The 17,679-nt window shown below is 43.7% G+C and overlaps 3 non-coding genes across 3 annotated transcripts; all 3 read left to right on the top strand.

The window, feature by feature from the left end:
- The first annotated feature begins 3,818 nt into the window (after positions 1 to 3,818).
- Positions 3,819 to 3,900, top strand: trnas-cga (transfer RNA serine (anticodon CGA)). The gene has a single exon. It is a non-coding gene; the product is annotated as a tRNA-Ser (tRNA).
- Positions 3,901 to 7,134: 3,234 nt separating this feature from the next.
- trnat-cgu (transfer RNA threonine (anticodon CGU)) lies at positions 7,135 to 7,208 on the top strand. The gene has a single exon. It is a non-coding gene; the product is annotated as a tRNA-Thr (tRNA).
- A 5,969-nt stretch (positions 7,209 to 13,177) lies between these two features.
- Positions 13,178 to 13,266, top strand: trnap-agg (transfer RNA proline (anticodon AGG)). Its single transcript is given in 2 exon segments — positions 13,178 to 13,213; positions 13,231 to 13,266. It is a non-coding gene; the product is annotated as a tRNA-Pro (tRNA).
- The last annotated feature ends 4,413 nt before the right edge of the window (positions 13,267 to 17,679 follow it).

The raw sequence follows: 17,679 nt of genomic DNA, 5'->3' as shown, positions 1-17,679 counted from the left end.
GCACCAAAAATGAATTTGATGAAGAGTAGCTAATATTGTTGACTTGAAATAGTTAGTGTGCAACTTGACATTGCACCGCATCAGAATCCAAATGAAGGTTCGGGGCCAAAAAAGCAGATGTTTGCACGGAGGCAGAGGACAAGACTGAAGTATTAAATGAGTACTTTGCACCTGTCTTCACAAAGGAAGAAGAAGCTGCCAAAATCAGTAAAAGAGGAGGTCGTGGAGATGCTGGATGGGATAAAAATTGATAAAGAAAAGGTACTAGAAAGGCTGGCTGTACTTAAATTGGATAGGTCACACGGTCCGGATGGGATGCATCCTTGGTTTCTGAGGGAAGTAAGGGTGAAAATTTCCGTGTTGCTGGCCATAATCTCCAATCGTCCGTAGATATGGGGGTGGTGCCAGACGACTGGAAAATCTCAAATGTTACTCCCTTTTTAAAAACGTGTGCAAGGATAAACCCAGCAACTACAGGCCAGTCAGTTAAACCTCAGCGTTAGGGAAGCTTGTGGAAACGATAAATATGGGATAAAAATAACAGCCAGTTCGACAAGTGGAGATTAATAAAGGAAAACCAACACGAATTTGTTAAAGGCAAATCGTGTTTAACGAACTTGATTGAGTTTTTCGATGAAGTAAAGTGCCACATAATAGGCTTGTCAGCTAAATTGAAGTCCATGGAATAAAAGCATGGAAACTAAATTGGATAAATGACAGGAAACAGACAGTCGTGGTGAACGGATTTTTTTCGGACTGGAGGAAGGTAGACAGTGTTGTTTTCCATGGGTCTGGACGAGGACCACTGCTTTTTGATATATATTAATGATTTGGACTTGTCCGTACAGGAACAATTTCAAAATTCACAGATAACACAAAACTAGGAATTGTAGTAAACAGTGAAGAGGATAATAATAGTCTTCAAGAGTACACAGACGGGCTGGTGGAATGGGCGGACACATGGCAGATAAAATTTAATGCAGAGAAGTGCGAAGTGATATATTTTGGCAGGAAGAATGAGGAGAGGCAATATAAACCAAATGATACAATTCTAAATGTGGTGCTGGAATAGAGAGTCCTGAGGACATATGTGCACACATCTTTGAAGATGGCAGGACAGGCTGAGAAAGTGGTCCTGGGCTTTATAAATAGAGGCATAGAGTACAAAATCAAGAAAGTTATGTTGAACCTTTACAAAACACTGGTTCGGCCACAACCAGAGTATTGTGTCCAATTCTGGGCCCCGCATTTTCGGAAGGATGTGAAGGCCTTAGAGCGCATGCAGAAAAGATTTACTAGAATGGCTCCAGGGATGAGGGACTTCAGTTATGTGGACAGACTGGAGAAGTTGGAATTGTTCCTGTAGCAGAGTCGGTTGAAAGGAGATTTGATTGAAGTGTTCAAAATCATGAAGGGTTTAGAAAAAGTAAATAAAGAGAAGCTGTTCACATTGGCAGAAAGGTCGAGAACCAGATGACATAGATTTAAGGTGATTGGCAAAGAGACCAAACGCGAAATTAGTAAAACTTTTTTTACGCAGCGAGTGGTTATGATCCAGATGTGCTTTCTCAAACGGTGGAAGCAGATTCAATCGTGGCTTTCAAAAAGGAATTGGATAAATATTTGAAGGGGAAAATTGCAGGCCACGTGGAAAGAGCGGGGAAATGAGACGAACTGGATGCTCTGACAAAGAGATAGCACGGTCTGGATGGGCCGAATTGACTTCCTTCTGTGCTGTAATCATTCTATGATTCGATAATTGGATGGACAGAGCGGTCTAAAAGGATAGGCGATCGGTTGTGGGTATCAGGGAAACTTTCGACTGGTTGCACGGCTGTGTTACTGACGGCTCGTTGGTCTCGGATTATGGTTTTCACTTTGGGCGTTTCACTAATTGATATGTGAGAGGTCCGGGGTTCAAATTCCTGGACGAGCACTCCTGTGTCACTATTTTCAGTGGAAATTCATTCATTTATTTTTCACATCTTTTCAGCGTTGCAGAATACAGGATTGACTTAATTCTAGAGCATGTTTGACGTTCAGAGGCCAGAACACAGAGGGTTTGTCGACGCAAAACCACAGAGAGAGAGGGAATGTCTCAACGTGGTGCGAATGTATCCTTTTTCAGGCGATCTCATCGGTGCAGAATGAAAATGCTCCTAAATCGGCCGGGAATCAATCCCCGTCTCCTCGGGTGGCAGGTGAGAATTCTACCAGTGAAACAGCAACGTCGGGACGGTCGCGGCTGCATGTGTCCAGTTGGAAACCTGTCTGAAAGAACATATAGTCTCACAAATCTCCTGTGAGTACCCTGTGCATTCTGATTTACAGCCGTGCATCAAAGGCGCTCGCAGCTGCGGCAGTCGAGTGGTTAAGATGTTCGATCTGAAACCCAATGGGGTATTCCGGCAGAAGTTGGAATCGTGCTATCGGCGCTATTGTGTAAAGTTTTGTTCAATGCTCAAATAAATATGATCTGGAGATAACGGGCTGCAATTCCTTCCCTCAGAGAGATACTCCACCGCGGCAGATCCTTTTAACTGGGAGCCCAGTGGTCTCTTGCAAAATATCAAGATATGTGAAGGGAACTTCACAATGTTCCACAACTGTCCAAAACTGGGCACCGCACTTTATAAAGGATGTGAAGGCGTCAGAGAGGGTGCAGAAACATTTACTGGAATGGTTCCAGGGATGAGGTCTTCAGTTACGTGGGTAGACTGGAGAAGCATGAGTTGTTCCCTTAGAGCAGAGAAGGTTGAGAGGAGATTTAATCGAAGTGTTCAAAATCATGACGTGTTCAGATAAAGTTAATAAAGAGAAACTGCTCCCGTTGGCGGAAGGGTCGAGAACCAGAGGACGCAGATTTACGGTGGTTGACAAAAGAACCAAAGGCGATATGAGGAAAAACTTCTTAAACTAGCGAGTAGATATAATGTGGAATGCATCGCCTGAAAGGGTGGTGGAAGCAGAATTAATCGTGGTTTCTAAAAGGAATTGGATAAGTATTTGAAGGGAAAATATTTGCAGGTATACGTGGAAAGAACGGGGGAATGGGACGATCTGGATTGCACTTAAAGAGAGCCGGCACAGGCTCGATGGGCCGAATGGCCTCCATCTGTGCAGTGACGCTTCTATGATTCCCAATCTCCATCTTAAATTCTGCTAACTTGATGTTAGGTTTTTTCTATACTTTTATCTCTCCATCTCTCTCTGTCTTTCCCCCTGATGGACTTCTCAGGCAGCCTTGAACGGCCATAGCTAATCGAACCTGCGCCACCAGCAGAGAAGGGTGAAGATAGAATGACTGAGACGGTCGGAAAAGTAAAAATCTAACCCAGATGATGAATTCGCAGCTAATGTCTACACATTAATGTCTCTTCGTCCTCACAGTGAAAACATCAGTAATTTTATTCCACTATAAAAAGAAAGAAAGTCTTGTATTTATAAAGCGCGTTTCACGACCTCAAGACGTCCCAAAGTGCTTTACAACCAATGAAGTATTTTTGAAGTGCAGTCACTGTTATACTTGTGATGGAGTGGATAATCTGCGGATGCCGAGGGAGAGAACAATGTAACTTTAGAGCAATTAATTCTGAAAAGTCTCACTTGGCATTACAAGTCGCACATTGAAAACGAATGTGGTAAAGAGAGGCTAATATTGTTGATATGAAATAGTTAGTGTACAACTTTACATTGCTGCACATCGGAATAGAAAAAGTGATTGGATGGATCGTCTGATGGCCGATCGGCGAAGGGTGGCACCGAATTCTGCACTGGTTGCAATCTTTTGGTAGCAGTAGCTGGTCTGTTTTATCGCAGCTGCGATGGCCGAGTGGTTAAGGCGTTGGACTCGAAATCCAATGGGGTTCTCCTGCGCAGGTTCGAATCCTGCTCGTAGCGCTATTTCTTAAAGATTTGTTTAATGTTCAAATAAATATGAACTGGAGTTAACAGACCGTGTTTGCTCCCTCAGAGAGATGCTCCAGCGCGGCAAACGTTTTTAATTCGGAGCCAATGGTCACTTGCAAAGTTGCACGGCACGTGAAAGATTCACTCCCAAGCTCCATCTTAAATTCTGTTCGTTCGCAGAGCTTGATAATTATACTATTTATTTCGAAACTTTAATCTCTCCCTGTCTCTGCCTCTGTCTCTTGACTCTCTGAGTTTTCCCCTGATGGACTTCTCAGGTTTTCTTGAACGGCCAAGGATGATCGAACCTGCAACACCAGAAGAGAAGGGTAAAGATGGAAAGACTGAGACGGGGGTAGAAGCAAAGGTGCAACCCAGCTGATGAATTCGTAGCGATTTTCCACACATTTATGTCTCTTCGACCTCACAGTGAAAAAATCAGCAATTTGAGTACAGTACACTTATGGTAGAGTGTTTAAATGCGGATGTCGAGACAGACACCAATCGAACCGTTGCCATGGTGATGACCGAATCTAAACACTAGACTACAAGGACACGCTGAAAATTCTTTGGTGCGAACAAGCAGACCAACGCGGCCTTTCCTACTTGCCTCTTTGTAATTCAGGTCATTTTCGTGCCAGGCAAGCTGTTCCCACAAAATTGCATCTTCTGTTCAAACTACTATTGCGACAGAAGGTGATGTTCAGGCAATGACAGCACCAAGTGCAACTAGGCATGTACATGAAATGTAAAGTGAGGTAAAATATTACCACAAGCTGCTGATGGACATGTTTCCATTTCCAAAATTCACGATACGAATGCAGCTCCTGGCAAAACTGCAAGGCCACGCAGGTCCATCATGAATCATTTGAAGCAACTGGCAGTTTAAAGTGGCATCTCCTCCTGCTTCTGTCGGGGGTGAAGGAGAGACACCGTCGGTACAAGCGTACAGTTTGATTTTGTACAGAACTGTACAGAGAAGGAGCACACATACTGGGGCTGTGAGATATTCTATATTATTCATATTTAACCACAAGAATATCCGCAGTCAGAAGCTGAAAAGAAGGGAGAGATAAGAGGCCTGAGAATGAACACAGAGCTGAATGAATCACGAAAGAGTGAAAGAAAAGTAAATCTTACCAGTCCCGCTGTGTTCCGTGCGCAATCATGGGAGCTCCCCGATGGACGAATGGTTAGAATTCAATGTTCCCACCGCCGCATGAGTTCGATTCCAAGTCAGGGAATTAACTTAAGCAAGAGTTATGAAATTATTAAATTAATTACATGAAACTAATTAAACCCTATTGGTAGATGAATGACTGTTTTATTCACCATTAATCAAACGACAACTTTCTATTTCAGACTGAAGAAGATGTTGACGTGGTGACCGAGAGACAGTCAAAACTTTAATCAGATTTTTATGCTTTGCAGGTGATCAAATTTCATCATTTTACAGATTGTATCTTAAGGGTATGATTAAAAGCTCAGTGCAGCTGTTGTTAAATTTAAAATGAATAGGCAATTGTCGTCGTTAATCACAGGAACGCCCGAACCTTATTGGGGAGCGGGCAGGAAATTGGACATGAAGCTGAGTTCGGATCGGTCAATGCCCTGTGGGTGGCGGAGAGGGCCCAGGGGCTATGTGGCCGGGTCCTGCTCCGACTTCTTGTGTTCTTTAGATTTGTGGTTGGGATCAGATCAGCCATGATCTTATTGAATGGCGGAGCAGGCTCGAGGGGCCGATTGGCCTACTCCTGCTCCAATTTCTTATGTTCTTATGTTCTTAACCGGTTCCACGATCAAGGTGAAAGCAACACAACGAGCAACATCTGATACAAGACGAAAGGCCTCGGGCTATGACAAAAATCCCCACCGCTTTGCTTTTCCAACATAAAGGGTGTGACATTTATTCTCTGAACATAGAAACAGTCTGGTCTTGCTCACTACAGAAATCTCCATGTCACAGCGAACCAGCTCTCCTGCAGCTGGTGTGGCCTCCCTTCTGGCCTTTCGGGGGCTTGTCTGCCAAGGAGAATTGTGATGTTCTTGCTTCCAAAACATACATTGAAACCCTGGAACTTTGAGGCGAAGAATCCTGAGGAAAAATCAAATAAGAGCTCGAACCTAAACATCAAACTTTCGTGGTAACCGATAGCACCTACGAGACAGGCGAAGAGGTCACCTGATAAACCAATAATTAATTGGGCTAAACTTTGAGTTTGCAGCGACCAATATAACAACTGTCTACAGTCAGTCCAAAATGAATGGTTGAAGCTTGTAGGAGTGAAAATCCAACAAGCCGGTCTTCACTCTTAAAGTAGCAACTATGAAGAAAAACATGCCGGAGAAATACTGGATTTCAGCGCTGTGACAATGGACCAGAGTAAAACTCAGTTAATATGATTGGTGAGTGGCTGGAGGGTGGATTTAGAACTCCTGATCGACCGCACTGTGCATTTTCCAGATCTGCTTGGAGCACCAATCCCTTCAATTCATCACTTCCACGGACAATTCGATTCTCGGTTTCTTTTGGCTGACGCTTGGTGAAATTTTACAAATTGGAAGCGATCAGTGTCAAAGCTAACCACGTCACCGACATGCTCGCAGATACAAAGCGGCCACACTCTGCTTCAGCTAGATGAAAGCCGAGAGCGATTTCACGGTCGAATATAATCGCTAACAAAACTTATTCAAAGAAAGTGCAGGTCGTTGAGTTGCTTTTAAACTCCTGATTGTTTGCATTGAACTTCTTCCCAATGCGTTTGAGAGCCACGTGGGGCGATTTGGGGACTTCATTTCCTTTTATGCAAAAGTTTCAAATGAAGTTCAAGGTCTGAAGTCCTGGGACCACTGTTGTTCGCAATTTATCGGTGCTGGGACCAGTGTTGATCACAATTTATCGATGCTGGGACCACTGTTGTTCACAATTTATCGGTGCTGGGACCACTGTTGTTCACAATTTATCTGTGCTGGCACCACGGTTGTTCACAATTTATCGGTGCTGGGACCACTGTTGTTCACAATTTATCTGTGCTGGGACCACTGTTGTTCAAAATTTATCGGTGCTGGGACCACTGTTGTTCACAATTTATCTGTGCTGGCACCACTGTTGTTCACAATTTATCGGTGCTGGGACCATTGTTGTTCACAATTTATCGGTGCTGGTACCACTGTTGTTCACAATTTATCGGTGCTGGGACGATTGTTGTTGACAATTTAGCAACGGGCGCTGTGGCTAAGTTGGTTAAAGCATCTGTCTCGTAAATAGGAGGTCCTGGATTCAACTCCCCGCAGTGCCTTATGTCATCTATTATTTCCCGAAGGTAGGGGAGTCCCAAACGAGGGGGCATTGATTGAAGGTGAGAGGGGAGAGACACAAAAGGGTCCAGAGGGGCAATTTTTTCAATCAAAGGGTGGTGAGTGTCTGGAACGAGCTGCTCGAGGCGGGTACAATTTTGTCTTTTCAAAAGCATTTGGACAGTTACATGGGTAAGATGGGTATAGAGGGATATGGGCCAAATGCAGGCAACGGGGACTAGCTTAGTGGTATAAACTGGGCGACATGGACATGTTGGGCCGAAGGGCCTTTTTCCATGTTGTAAACTTCTATGACTCTATGACTCTAATTTATCTGTGCCGGGACGATTGTTGTTGACAATTTATCTGTGTTGGGACAACTGTTGTTCACAATTTATCGGTAATGGGACCACTGTTGTTCACAATTTACATTAATGATTTGGTCACAGGAATCGGAAATGGAATTTCAAAATTGACAGACAGCATATAATTGGGAGCTGTAGTTAACACAAAGGAAAAATGCGAAAAATACAGGAAGACATCACGCAAAATGGGCGTGTAAATGCAAATTAGTTTCAATATTTATAGTGTATTCCCTTGCCTTGTTTGCCCTCCCTAAATGCATTACCTCATTCTCCAGATTGAATTACATTTGCCACTATTCTATCCACCTGTCCAGTCCACTGATCTCTTACTGCAGTCCACAGCTTCCCTCCTCCCCATCAACCACACGACCAATTTTTGTATCTTCTGCAAATTTGTTAATAATACCCCGTATATTTATATCCAAATCAATGAACTGTGCTACGAAAAGCAGCGACCTAGTACGGAGCCCTGCGGAACCCCACTCGAGACAGCCTTGCAGTCACAAAATCACCCGACGACCATTACCCTTTGCTTCCTGCCACTCAGTCAATATTGGATCAACTTGCCAATTTCCCTTGGGTCCAATGGGCTTTTATATTTTTGACCAATCTGCCATATAGGACTTTGTCAAAAGCCTCGCGAAAATCTGTGTCGACAACAAAAAACGCACTACCCTCATCGACCTTCCTTGATACCTCCTCAAAAAATTCAATTCAAACGACCATCCCTGAACAAATCCATGCTGACTGACCTTCATTAATCCGTGCCTTTCTATAAGAAGATTAATACTTTCCCCCAGAATTGTGCTCAATATCGAGTTCAGGCTGACTGGCCCGCAATAATTCGATCGATCCCTTTCTCCCTTTTTAAACAACGGTACAACTTCAGCAGTCCTCCAATCCTCCGGCATCACACCTGTAGCCAGGGAGGATTGGAAAATGATGGTCAGAGCCTCCGCTATTTCCTTCCTTGCTTCTGTTAACAGCCTGTGATATATTTCATCCGGGCCTGGCGATTCAGGTGGAGTGATTTGGGGACTTCCTTTCCCTCTTTGCAAAAGTTTCCAACGCAGGTCAAGATCACAAGTCCAGGACCAAATTAGGACTACTTCCGGGTTTGAACCTCAAATCGTGAATTATACCACGACCCCAACGAGCCCAGAAACAAGAACGTGTCTTTAAATTAACGTGTGACAGACACATTCCATGAGAGGTCTGTCTGTACAATGAAAGGGCGTTTTTGAACAGTCATTCTGGTATCCGTTTCCTCCTGAACAAATACCACAGTGTTATTTTGTCGCTCAATTCCACAAATTAGGTAAAATAACAAGCTACACAAGGCACGGCTGGGAGTTGAACCCAGGATTTTCTGTTGACTGAACAGACGCTTTAACCAACTAAGCTGCAGCGCCAATTGATGCCCCTTTGTCTCCACCTCCTCTCATTAATATCTATCAGCGACACTTCACCATTGGGAGTTCAGGCCGTTTTATCTCTGTCCATTTCGCTTGTCCGTTTCCCGGTGCATTCCGACACTGACTGGATTTCTCGCTGTGTTTATCTTTGTGTATCCATCAGTGCGTTGATACACGGATGATTATGTGTGATTGTATTTGTTACATTAAATAAATTAGGGCTTCAGACAATTCTCGCTCTGACATTGGAGAACTATTGAGCCGAACTTTACAGCGAAGTGTTGTTTATTGTGGTGCTGAAACTAAAAAATCGTTAGAGGAGCAAAAAGGGAAAAGGAGAAAAACTTGTGCGGGAAAATGAGGACAACTCTCAAGGTTTTTACAAGTATATTAAGAGAAAGAAGGGAGGTTTAGTGTAATGTGCGCCGCTTAAAGACAGATGGAGGTGATATTGTAATTGAAAATCAGGAAATGGCAGAGTTGCTAAATTTTTAATTTGCATCGGTCGTCACAGAAATGGATGAGGCTAACATACCAGAGACACGAGGAAAACTGTTAATAAATCAAGGGGATTCAGTATAAGTAAAATGATGGCGATGGAGAAAATAATTAGGCTAAAGATACACAAATCTCAAGGACCTGATGGTCACCATCCCATGTGATTAAAAGCAACAGGTAAGGAAATTTAGTCATGATCGACCAAAACTCTCTTGATTTAGGAATTGTTATTTAACGAAGTGCATCTTGATTGGAAGCTTCTGTTTGAGAAACATCTCCAAGTGATAATTGAGAGATGGAAAATGAAGCTGTTTGGCAGGAGCGCTGATGCTGTCGATTGTTCGCTGCTCTCGTATTGTACAATTGTTAAGCATGTGTTACTTATTTATAGCAGTATGGGCTCCTGAAATGACCAGGTTGTGAGTTCGAGCGTCTTCTAAAACAATCAAAACTTTTACTCCGAACATTTTGACTGGAGTTCAAGGTACAACTGGTATGTTCCATAACGCATCTACTTCTTCGTGTCCCCATGTGGGCTCTTGAGTTCCTCTGGCCTACCGTCTTGCAATAGCAGGTGCCAGTTTACTTGTTCAAAGGGAGAGAGGGGGCTTTTCGCGGCAGCTCATATGGCAAAGGGGCCGGTACGAGATCATTAAATCTAAAGAACCAAACAAACAATTCTTCTTTTCGTTAAGCCGATATTCATCGGTTGGAAGTTTCGTGTGGGGTAAATTTGGAAGTGAAATATTCTGCCTGGTGTCACTGTGTAACGGGAGAAATTATTCAGCTCAAAGATGTTAATACATTGAAAAGTCGAGAGGCCTTTTCCAACTCCCGTGTGGGACAAGTTCAGCTTTTGAGGCGCTGGGAAAAGTGTTATTTTAATTGGTGCTAACGAATGACAAGACATTTGGCACAAACAAGAAGAATTGTAAACTCACGAGTTCACTGTCCATGTTTCTTACATCATGTTCAACAGAAACAAGGATTCTCCTCAACACGTCACTGAGAATTTTATCAAACTGACCTCACCCTTGCTCGACGGCTGCAGGGATAATTCAGAGACCTCCCATGAATATGTACGATGGGAGCTTATCTAGTATCGAGCCTGGGTAGCTCAGTCGGTCGAGTATCAGACTTTTAAAGTGAGTAGTGAGCTGAAGGTCCAGCGTTTCACTCCCTGTCCAGGCTCCAAATTTCGGAACAGCTGGCAAGCTGTGTCTTTGTAGCGGGACCTGCGATGTGTTGTCAACGTTTCGGTAGTATCTTGTTTCCCAGGGATGGGCAGTAATGCGCTGTCTGAGGCGGTTCCCGATCAGGAATTCAACTTTACTGCATTAGTTCACTGTATTAATTTCACAAAACTCATTAAACACTGTAAAAAAGACGAATACTTGTTCAAATCGCCATTAATCAACAGGTAACATTCTGTTTCCGGCTGAAAGAAATGCTAACTTTTTTATGCGCTCATTCACCAGGCCGAATTTAGGGAATTCAGAGGTGAAGTCAAAATGGAAATGAGAGGCAAAGAGAAATATGACTATAGACTGGCGGCCAGCATAAAAGGGAATCCAAAAGTCTTCTACAGGCATGTAAACAGTAAACGGGTAGTAAGGGGAGGGGTGAGGCCGATTAGGCACGATAAAGGAGATCTACTCATGGAGGCAGAGGGGATGGCCAAGGTACCAAATGAGTACTTTGCATCTGTCTTTACCAAGGAAGAAGATGCTGCCAGAGTCTCAGCAAAGGAAGTTATAGTTGAGATACTGGATGGTCTAAAAATTGAAAAAGAAGAGGCACTTGAACGGCTGGCTGGACTTAAAGTAGATAAACCACCAGATCCGGATGGGATGCATGCTGGTTTGCTGAGGGAAGTAAGGGTGGAAATTGCGGAGGTACTGGCCATAATCTACCAACATACTTAGATATGTGGGTGGTGCCAGAGGACTGGAGAATTGCAGAGGTTACACCCTTGTTCAAAAAACTGTGTACGGATAAACCCAGCAATTATAGGCCAGACAGTTTCACCTCAGTGGTGGGGAAACTTTTAGAAACGATAATCCGGGACAGAATTAACAGTCACTTGGACGAGGGTGGACTGATTAGGGAAAGCCAGCACGGATTTGTTAAAGGCAAATCGTGGTTCACTAACCTGTAAGAGTTTTTTGATGAGGTAACAAAGCGGATAGATGAGGGCAATTCAGTTGATGTGGTGTATATGGACTTTCAAAAGGTGTTTGATAAAGGGCCGCATGGTAGGCTTATCATCAAAATTGCGGCACATGGAATAAAGGGGGCAGTAACAACATGAATGCAGAATTGACTAAGAGCAGGAAACAGAGATTACTGGTGAACGGTTGTTTTTCGAACTGGCGAGAGTTGTACAGTGGTGTTCCCCAGGGATCAGTGCTCGGACCACTGCTTTTCTTGATATATATTAATGAGTTGGACCAGAGTGCACAGGGCACAATTTCAAAATGTGCAGATGAAACAAACCTTGGAAGGGTAGTAAACAGTGTTAAGGACAGTGATAGACGTCAAAGGACATAGACAGGCTGGTGGCATGGGCAGAGACGTGGCAGATGAAATTTAACGCAGAAAAATGCGAAGTGACACATTTCGGTTGGAAGAACGAGGAGAGGCAATATAAACCACAGGGCACAAATGTGAAAGCGATCCAGGAACAATGAGAGGTTCATGTGTACAAATAGTTGAATGTGGCAGGGCAGGTTGAGAAAGCGGTTAAAAAGCATTCGGGATCCTGGGCTTTACAAATAGATGCATAGAGTGCAAAAGTGTAGAAGTCAGGTTGAAGCATTATAACACACTGGTTCGAACATATCTGAAGTATTGTGTCCGGTTCGGGACACCGCACTTCAGGAAAGATGTGAAGGCCTTGGAGGGGGTGCAGAAAAAAATTACCAGCATAATTGCAGGGATCCGTGGATAGACTGGAGAATCTGGGGTTGTTCAGATTGGAACAGAGACGGTTTTGTCGAGATTTGATCGAGGTATTCAAAATCATGAAGGATCCAGGCATGGAAGATGGAGAGAAACTGTTCCCATTGGCGGAAGGGTCAAGAACCAGAGGACATCGGTTTCAGGTGATTGGCAAAATAACCAAAGGTGACATGAGGAAAAATTTCTTCACACAGGGAGAGGCTCGGATCTGGAATGCGCTGCCCGAGGGTGTGATGGAGGCAGATTCAATCATGGCCATCAAATGGGAACTGGATAAGTACTTGAAAGGAAAAAAATGCAGGGCTTCGGGGAAAGGCGGGGGAGTGTTTCTAGCTGGATTGCTCTTGCAGAGCGCTAGCACGGACTCGATGGGCCGAATGGCCTCTTTCCGTGCTGCAACCTTTCTTTGATTCAACTCAATGAGCATGAGGCGATGCAAAGGGAACAGAGCGTGCCGCAAATCGACACACCTCTCAGTATCCTCCCAAGCAATGTAGTTTAAGAGCAAATAATTCTGAAACGTCTTACTTGATAACTCAAGTCGTACACTCGAAACCAATTTGGTAAAGGGAGACTAATATTGGTGATTGGAAATATTTGGTGTGCAACTTGATATTGCTGGACACCGGAGCAGAAAACGAGATTGGATGCACAGGCGTGGTCTGAAAGGATGGCCGATCGGCTGTGGGAGGCAACGAACTTTTACACTGGCTGCAAAGTTGAAGTAACAGCGGCTCGTTGGTCTAGGGGTATGATTCTCGCTTAGGGCGGTTCATTGCGTAATATGCGAGAGGTCCCGGGTTCAAATCCCGGACGAGCCCTCCTTTTAGTGAAAAGTCACCAATTGGCTTCTGACATGTTTTCAGTATTGCTGTTGGTGGAACTGAATGAAATCCAGAGGATGTTTGAGCTCCAGTGGACTCAATGCCGGAGTATCGTCGGCGCAACACACGTGAAGGAAATAAAATGTCTCAAGAGGATGAGGAGTTTGAAGCTAAATTTGGATTGTTTTCCAATTCAGGCGGATATTAGATGACGGGATAGAAAGCCACATATCCAAGTTTGCCGATGACACCAAGATGGGCAGCATTGTCAGCCTTGCAGATGGAAACATAAAATTACAGAGAGGCATTAATACAATAAATGAATGGGTAAAATTGTGGCAAATCGATATCAATTTAGTCAAGTGTGAGGTCATCCACTTTGGACCAAAAAGGATAGATCAGAATACTTTGTAAATGGTGAAAAGCTCGAAACAGTGGAGGTCCAAAAAGACTGATGTGTCCATCTACATACATCATTAAAATGTCATTGACAGGTACAAAAAATAATCAAAAATGTTAATGGAATGTTGGTCTTTATATCTCGAGGACGAGAATACAAGGGGATAGGCATTATGATACAGCTATACAAAGCCCTGCTTCGACCACACCTGAAGTAATGTATTCAGTTCTGGGCAACGCACCTTAGGAAGGATATATTGGCTGTGGAGCGAGTGCAGCTTCGGTTTACTGGAATGTTACCTGGACCCCAAGGGTTAAATTACGCGGAGAGATTACATGAACTCGGGTTTACCTCGAATTTAGTAGATTAAGAGCTGATTTGATCGAACTTTTCAAAATATTAAGGGGAACTGATGGAGTACATAGAGAAAAACTATTTCCGCCGGTTGGGATGTCGAGGACTTGGGGACATCGCCGAAACATTCGGGTCAGGACTTTCAGGAGTGAAGTTGGGAAACACCTCTGCAAGCAAAGGGAGGGAGAAGTTTTGAACTCTCTTCCGCAAACAGCAGTTGATGCGAACTGAATTGTTAATTTCATACCTGAGATTAATCGATTTTTGTTAACTGAAGTTATTAAGCGATACGGGGCGAAAGCGATTATCTGGAGTTCGGTCACATATCAGCCATGATCTGTTTGAATTGCGGAACAGGCTCGAGGGGCGAAATGGCATACTTATATTCCTCAGCTCCTCATTGGTGAGAATGATTCTGCATTGGCCGGAAATCGAACCAAATTCTCCCGCATAAGAATTGAGAATTCGACCCCTGCACAACCAATGCGCGCGTTCTTAATAGCGGCAAGTGTCCATTTGGAATCCGATCTGAATGAACATGCCGTTTACAGCTGCGGTGGCCGAGTGTTTAAAGCGTTGGACTCAAAATTCAATTGAGGTTTTCCTGCGCAGGTTTGAATTCTGCTCGCAGAGCTACTGTTCAAAGATCACTTCAGTGCTGAAATAGATTAATTGGAGTTAATTGACCGCATTTATCTCTCTCCCAGAATGAGAGATTCGACAGCGTGGCCGGTGCTTTTAATTAGTGTCAGATCTTCTCTTGCAAGATTTCAAGACCAGACCAGGAATCTCTCCCAATCAGGAACTTAAATTCTGCTCGTTTGCAAAACCTGACATTTCCACTCTTCATTTTCTTTGCCTGCATCTCTCTATCTCTCCCTGTCTCTGTCTTTTGTCTCTCTGTGTTGTCCCCGATGGACTTCTCAGGCTTCGTTGAACGGCAAGAGCTGATCTAACCGGCAATAATATCAGAGAATGTGAAAGAAAAAAAAGACGGAGACAGTAGGAAAAGTAAAGGTGCAACCCAGCTGATAAATTCGTAGCTAATGTATCCATATTCATGGATCTTCGCTCTCATAGTGAATGAAAGCAGCAATTTGAGTATAGTGTACTTATGGTGGAGTGTAAACTATGACGATGCCGAGACAGACGACAATGTAGTTTCAGAGTAATTCATTCTGTAAAGTGTTACTTGATAATACAAGTCATACATTCAAAACAAATTTGATATTGTTGAAATGATATAATTAGTGCAGAACCTGCCATTGTTCCACATCGTATATCGTACAAGAAAGCGGAATTGTATGTACAGAGAGTTCTGAAAGGATGGCGGATCGGCTGCGTCGCAGCGAAATTTTACAGTGACTGCACGGCTCTGTTGCGAGTTGATCTTTGGGTCTGATTTTCTCTCAGGGAGTTTCATTGGTTCAAATTCCGGATGAGCCCAGTTGTGTCCCCATTTTTAGTCAAAGATCACCAATTGGCTTCTCATTTCCTTTCAGCGGTGCAGAAGGCAGGTTTGACTTATCTCCAGCAGAGCATGTTTGAGCACCAGAGGACAGAATGCAGAGGGTTTGTCCACGAAAGACACGTGGATGAAATGAAGATAATCTTTCAAGAAGTTGTACAGATTGAAGCCGGCACATGAATTTATCCCAATTCAGGCGATTTCATGGGTACAGATACAAAAGGTAAAGGAAGCTGCATTGGACTGCAACCAAACCCCTGGTTTCCCACCGGCAGGCGAGGGTTCTACACTGAACCACCAATGCACGCATGGCTGCAGTTTCCACGTGTAGCGTTGGATAAAAGTCTGGAACATGCAGTCTGGTAGAGTTCCTGTGATGAGCCTGCGCAGTCTGCTCTGCAGCCGCGTGCAATCCGTGGGTGACCAAACGAGTGGGTCAAGCATGGTCTTGAAATTGACTGAGATTCGAAATCACTTCACACCGCCACTGTGAAATGGTCAAATAAATAAGAGCTGTAGTTTCCAAGCAATGTTTACTTCTCTCAGAAATAAAGTTATAATCCAGCCCTATGTGCATCTCACGACATGAGACGAATTTCCTTTAAGCTGCAGCTTAAATTCTGCTCAATCACAGAATTGGAAATTTAGACTATTTTTCTTTGCATGTATCTCTCTATCTCTGTCTGCGTTTCTTCACTTTCGGTGTTGCTCCCTAATGGACTTATCAGGCTTCCTTCAACGGCCAGGTCTGGAAACCCGGGATGGGAAAAGGCTGTCGGTTCTTCGTCCAATTGTTGGATTTCGATGGGATGAGTTTTGCTATTTTCAGTCTCCGTTTTCGGGAAATATAAACCCAGATGGGTTTTCACCTCCTCGGGTCCCGACACCTTCGGGTAATGGGAATGAACCCGATCTATCGTTCGGTCTTAATATCTGTATTCTCATTGTTTAACAATAAAATTACGGGGTTACAGTTATTTTCAGGACACATTTTAGAAATTAACACATAACAGACTTATTCGAAAACTAGAAGCACGTGGGATTAAAGGGCCGGTGGTCACGTGGGCAAGTAATTGGCTGAGGGATGGGAGGCAGAGATTAGTGGTGAACGGATGTTTTTCTGACTGGGGAGAAATATGCAGTGGAATCCCCCAGGGGTCGGTATTAGGGCTATTGCTTTTCTTGTTATATATAAATGACTGGGATGTGGGAATAGGGAGTACAATTTCGAAGGTTGCGGATGATACATAACTTGGCAACGTCGTAAATCGTGAGCAAGATAATAGCAGACTTCAGGATGAGATGGATAGACTGGTGAAATTGGCGGTCACGTGACAGATTTAACGCCGATCAGTGTGAAGTGATGCACTTTTGGAAGAAGAACATGGAGAGGCAGTATAATCTAAATTGAACAAATTATGGGGGGTTCCAAGAGCAGAGGGACCTGGGGGTTCATATTCATAAACCAAGGCAAGTTGATATGGTGGTTAAGAAAGCGTATGGGATACTTGGCTTTGTAAACAGGGGCATTGAATACAAAAAAAAGGAAATTATACTAATCCTTACAATCAGTGGTTAGGCCTCAGCTGGAGTATATTGTACAGATCTATGCACCACACTTTAGGATAAAAAGGCATTGAAGAGGATTCAGAGCAGGTTGACCTGGATGTTACCAGGGATGAGGGACTTCAGTTGTATGGAGAGATTGGAGAAGCTGGGATTATTCTCCTTACAGCAGAGATGATTAACGGGAGACCTAACAGAGATATTCAAAATAGTGAGGGGTTTTGAAAGAGCAACTAGGGAGAAACTGTTTCCTCTGGCAAGTGGGTCGGTAAACAGAGGTCACAGATTTAAAATAATTGGCAAAAGAACTGGAGGGGAATTGAGGAGAATTATTTTCACACAGAGGGTTTGTTAAGATCAGGAACGCACTTCCTGAAAGGGTGGTGGAAGCCGATTCCATAGGATCATTCAAAAGGCAATTGGACATAATTGAAGAGGACGAATTTGCAGGATTATTGGGAAAAATCTGGGGTGTGAGTTTAATTTGGACAGGTCTTCGAAAAAGCCGGCACTGGCACGACGGCCGAATGGCCTCCTTCTGTGCTGTAAGATTCTATGATTCTATGATTACCTTCTGAATCATTGCAATTGAAGCTATTCAGTGTTGAGCAACGAAGAAAAT

Source organism: Heptranchias perlo, chromosome 20 (genome assembly GCF_035084215.1).
Source record: "Heptranchias perlo isolate sHepPer1 chromosome 20, sHepPer1.hap1, whole genome shotgun sequence".
In the NCBI taxonomy this organism is placed as follows: Eukaryota; Metazoa; Chordata; class Chondrichthyes; order Hexanchiformes; family Hexanchidae; genus Heptranchias; species Heptranchias perlo.
This window is presented reverse-complemented; position numbering and strand designations above follow the sequence as displayed.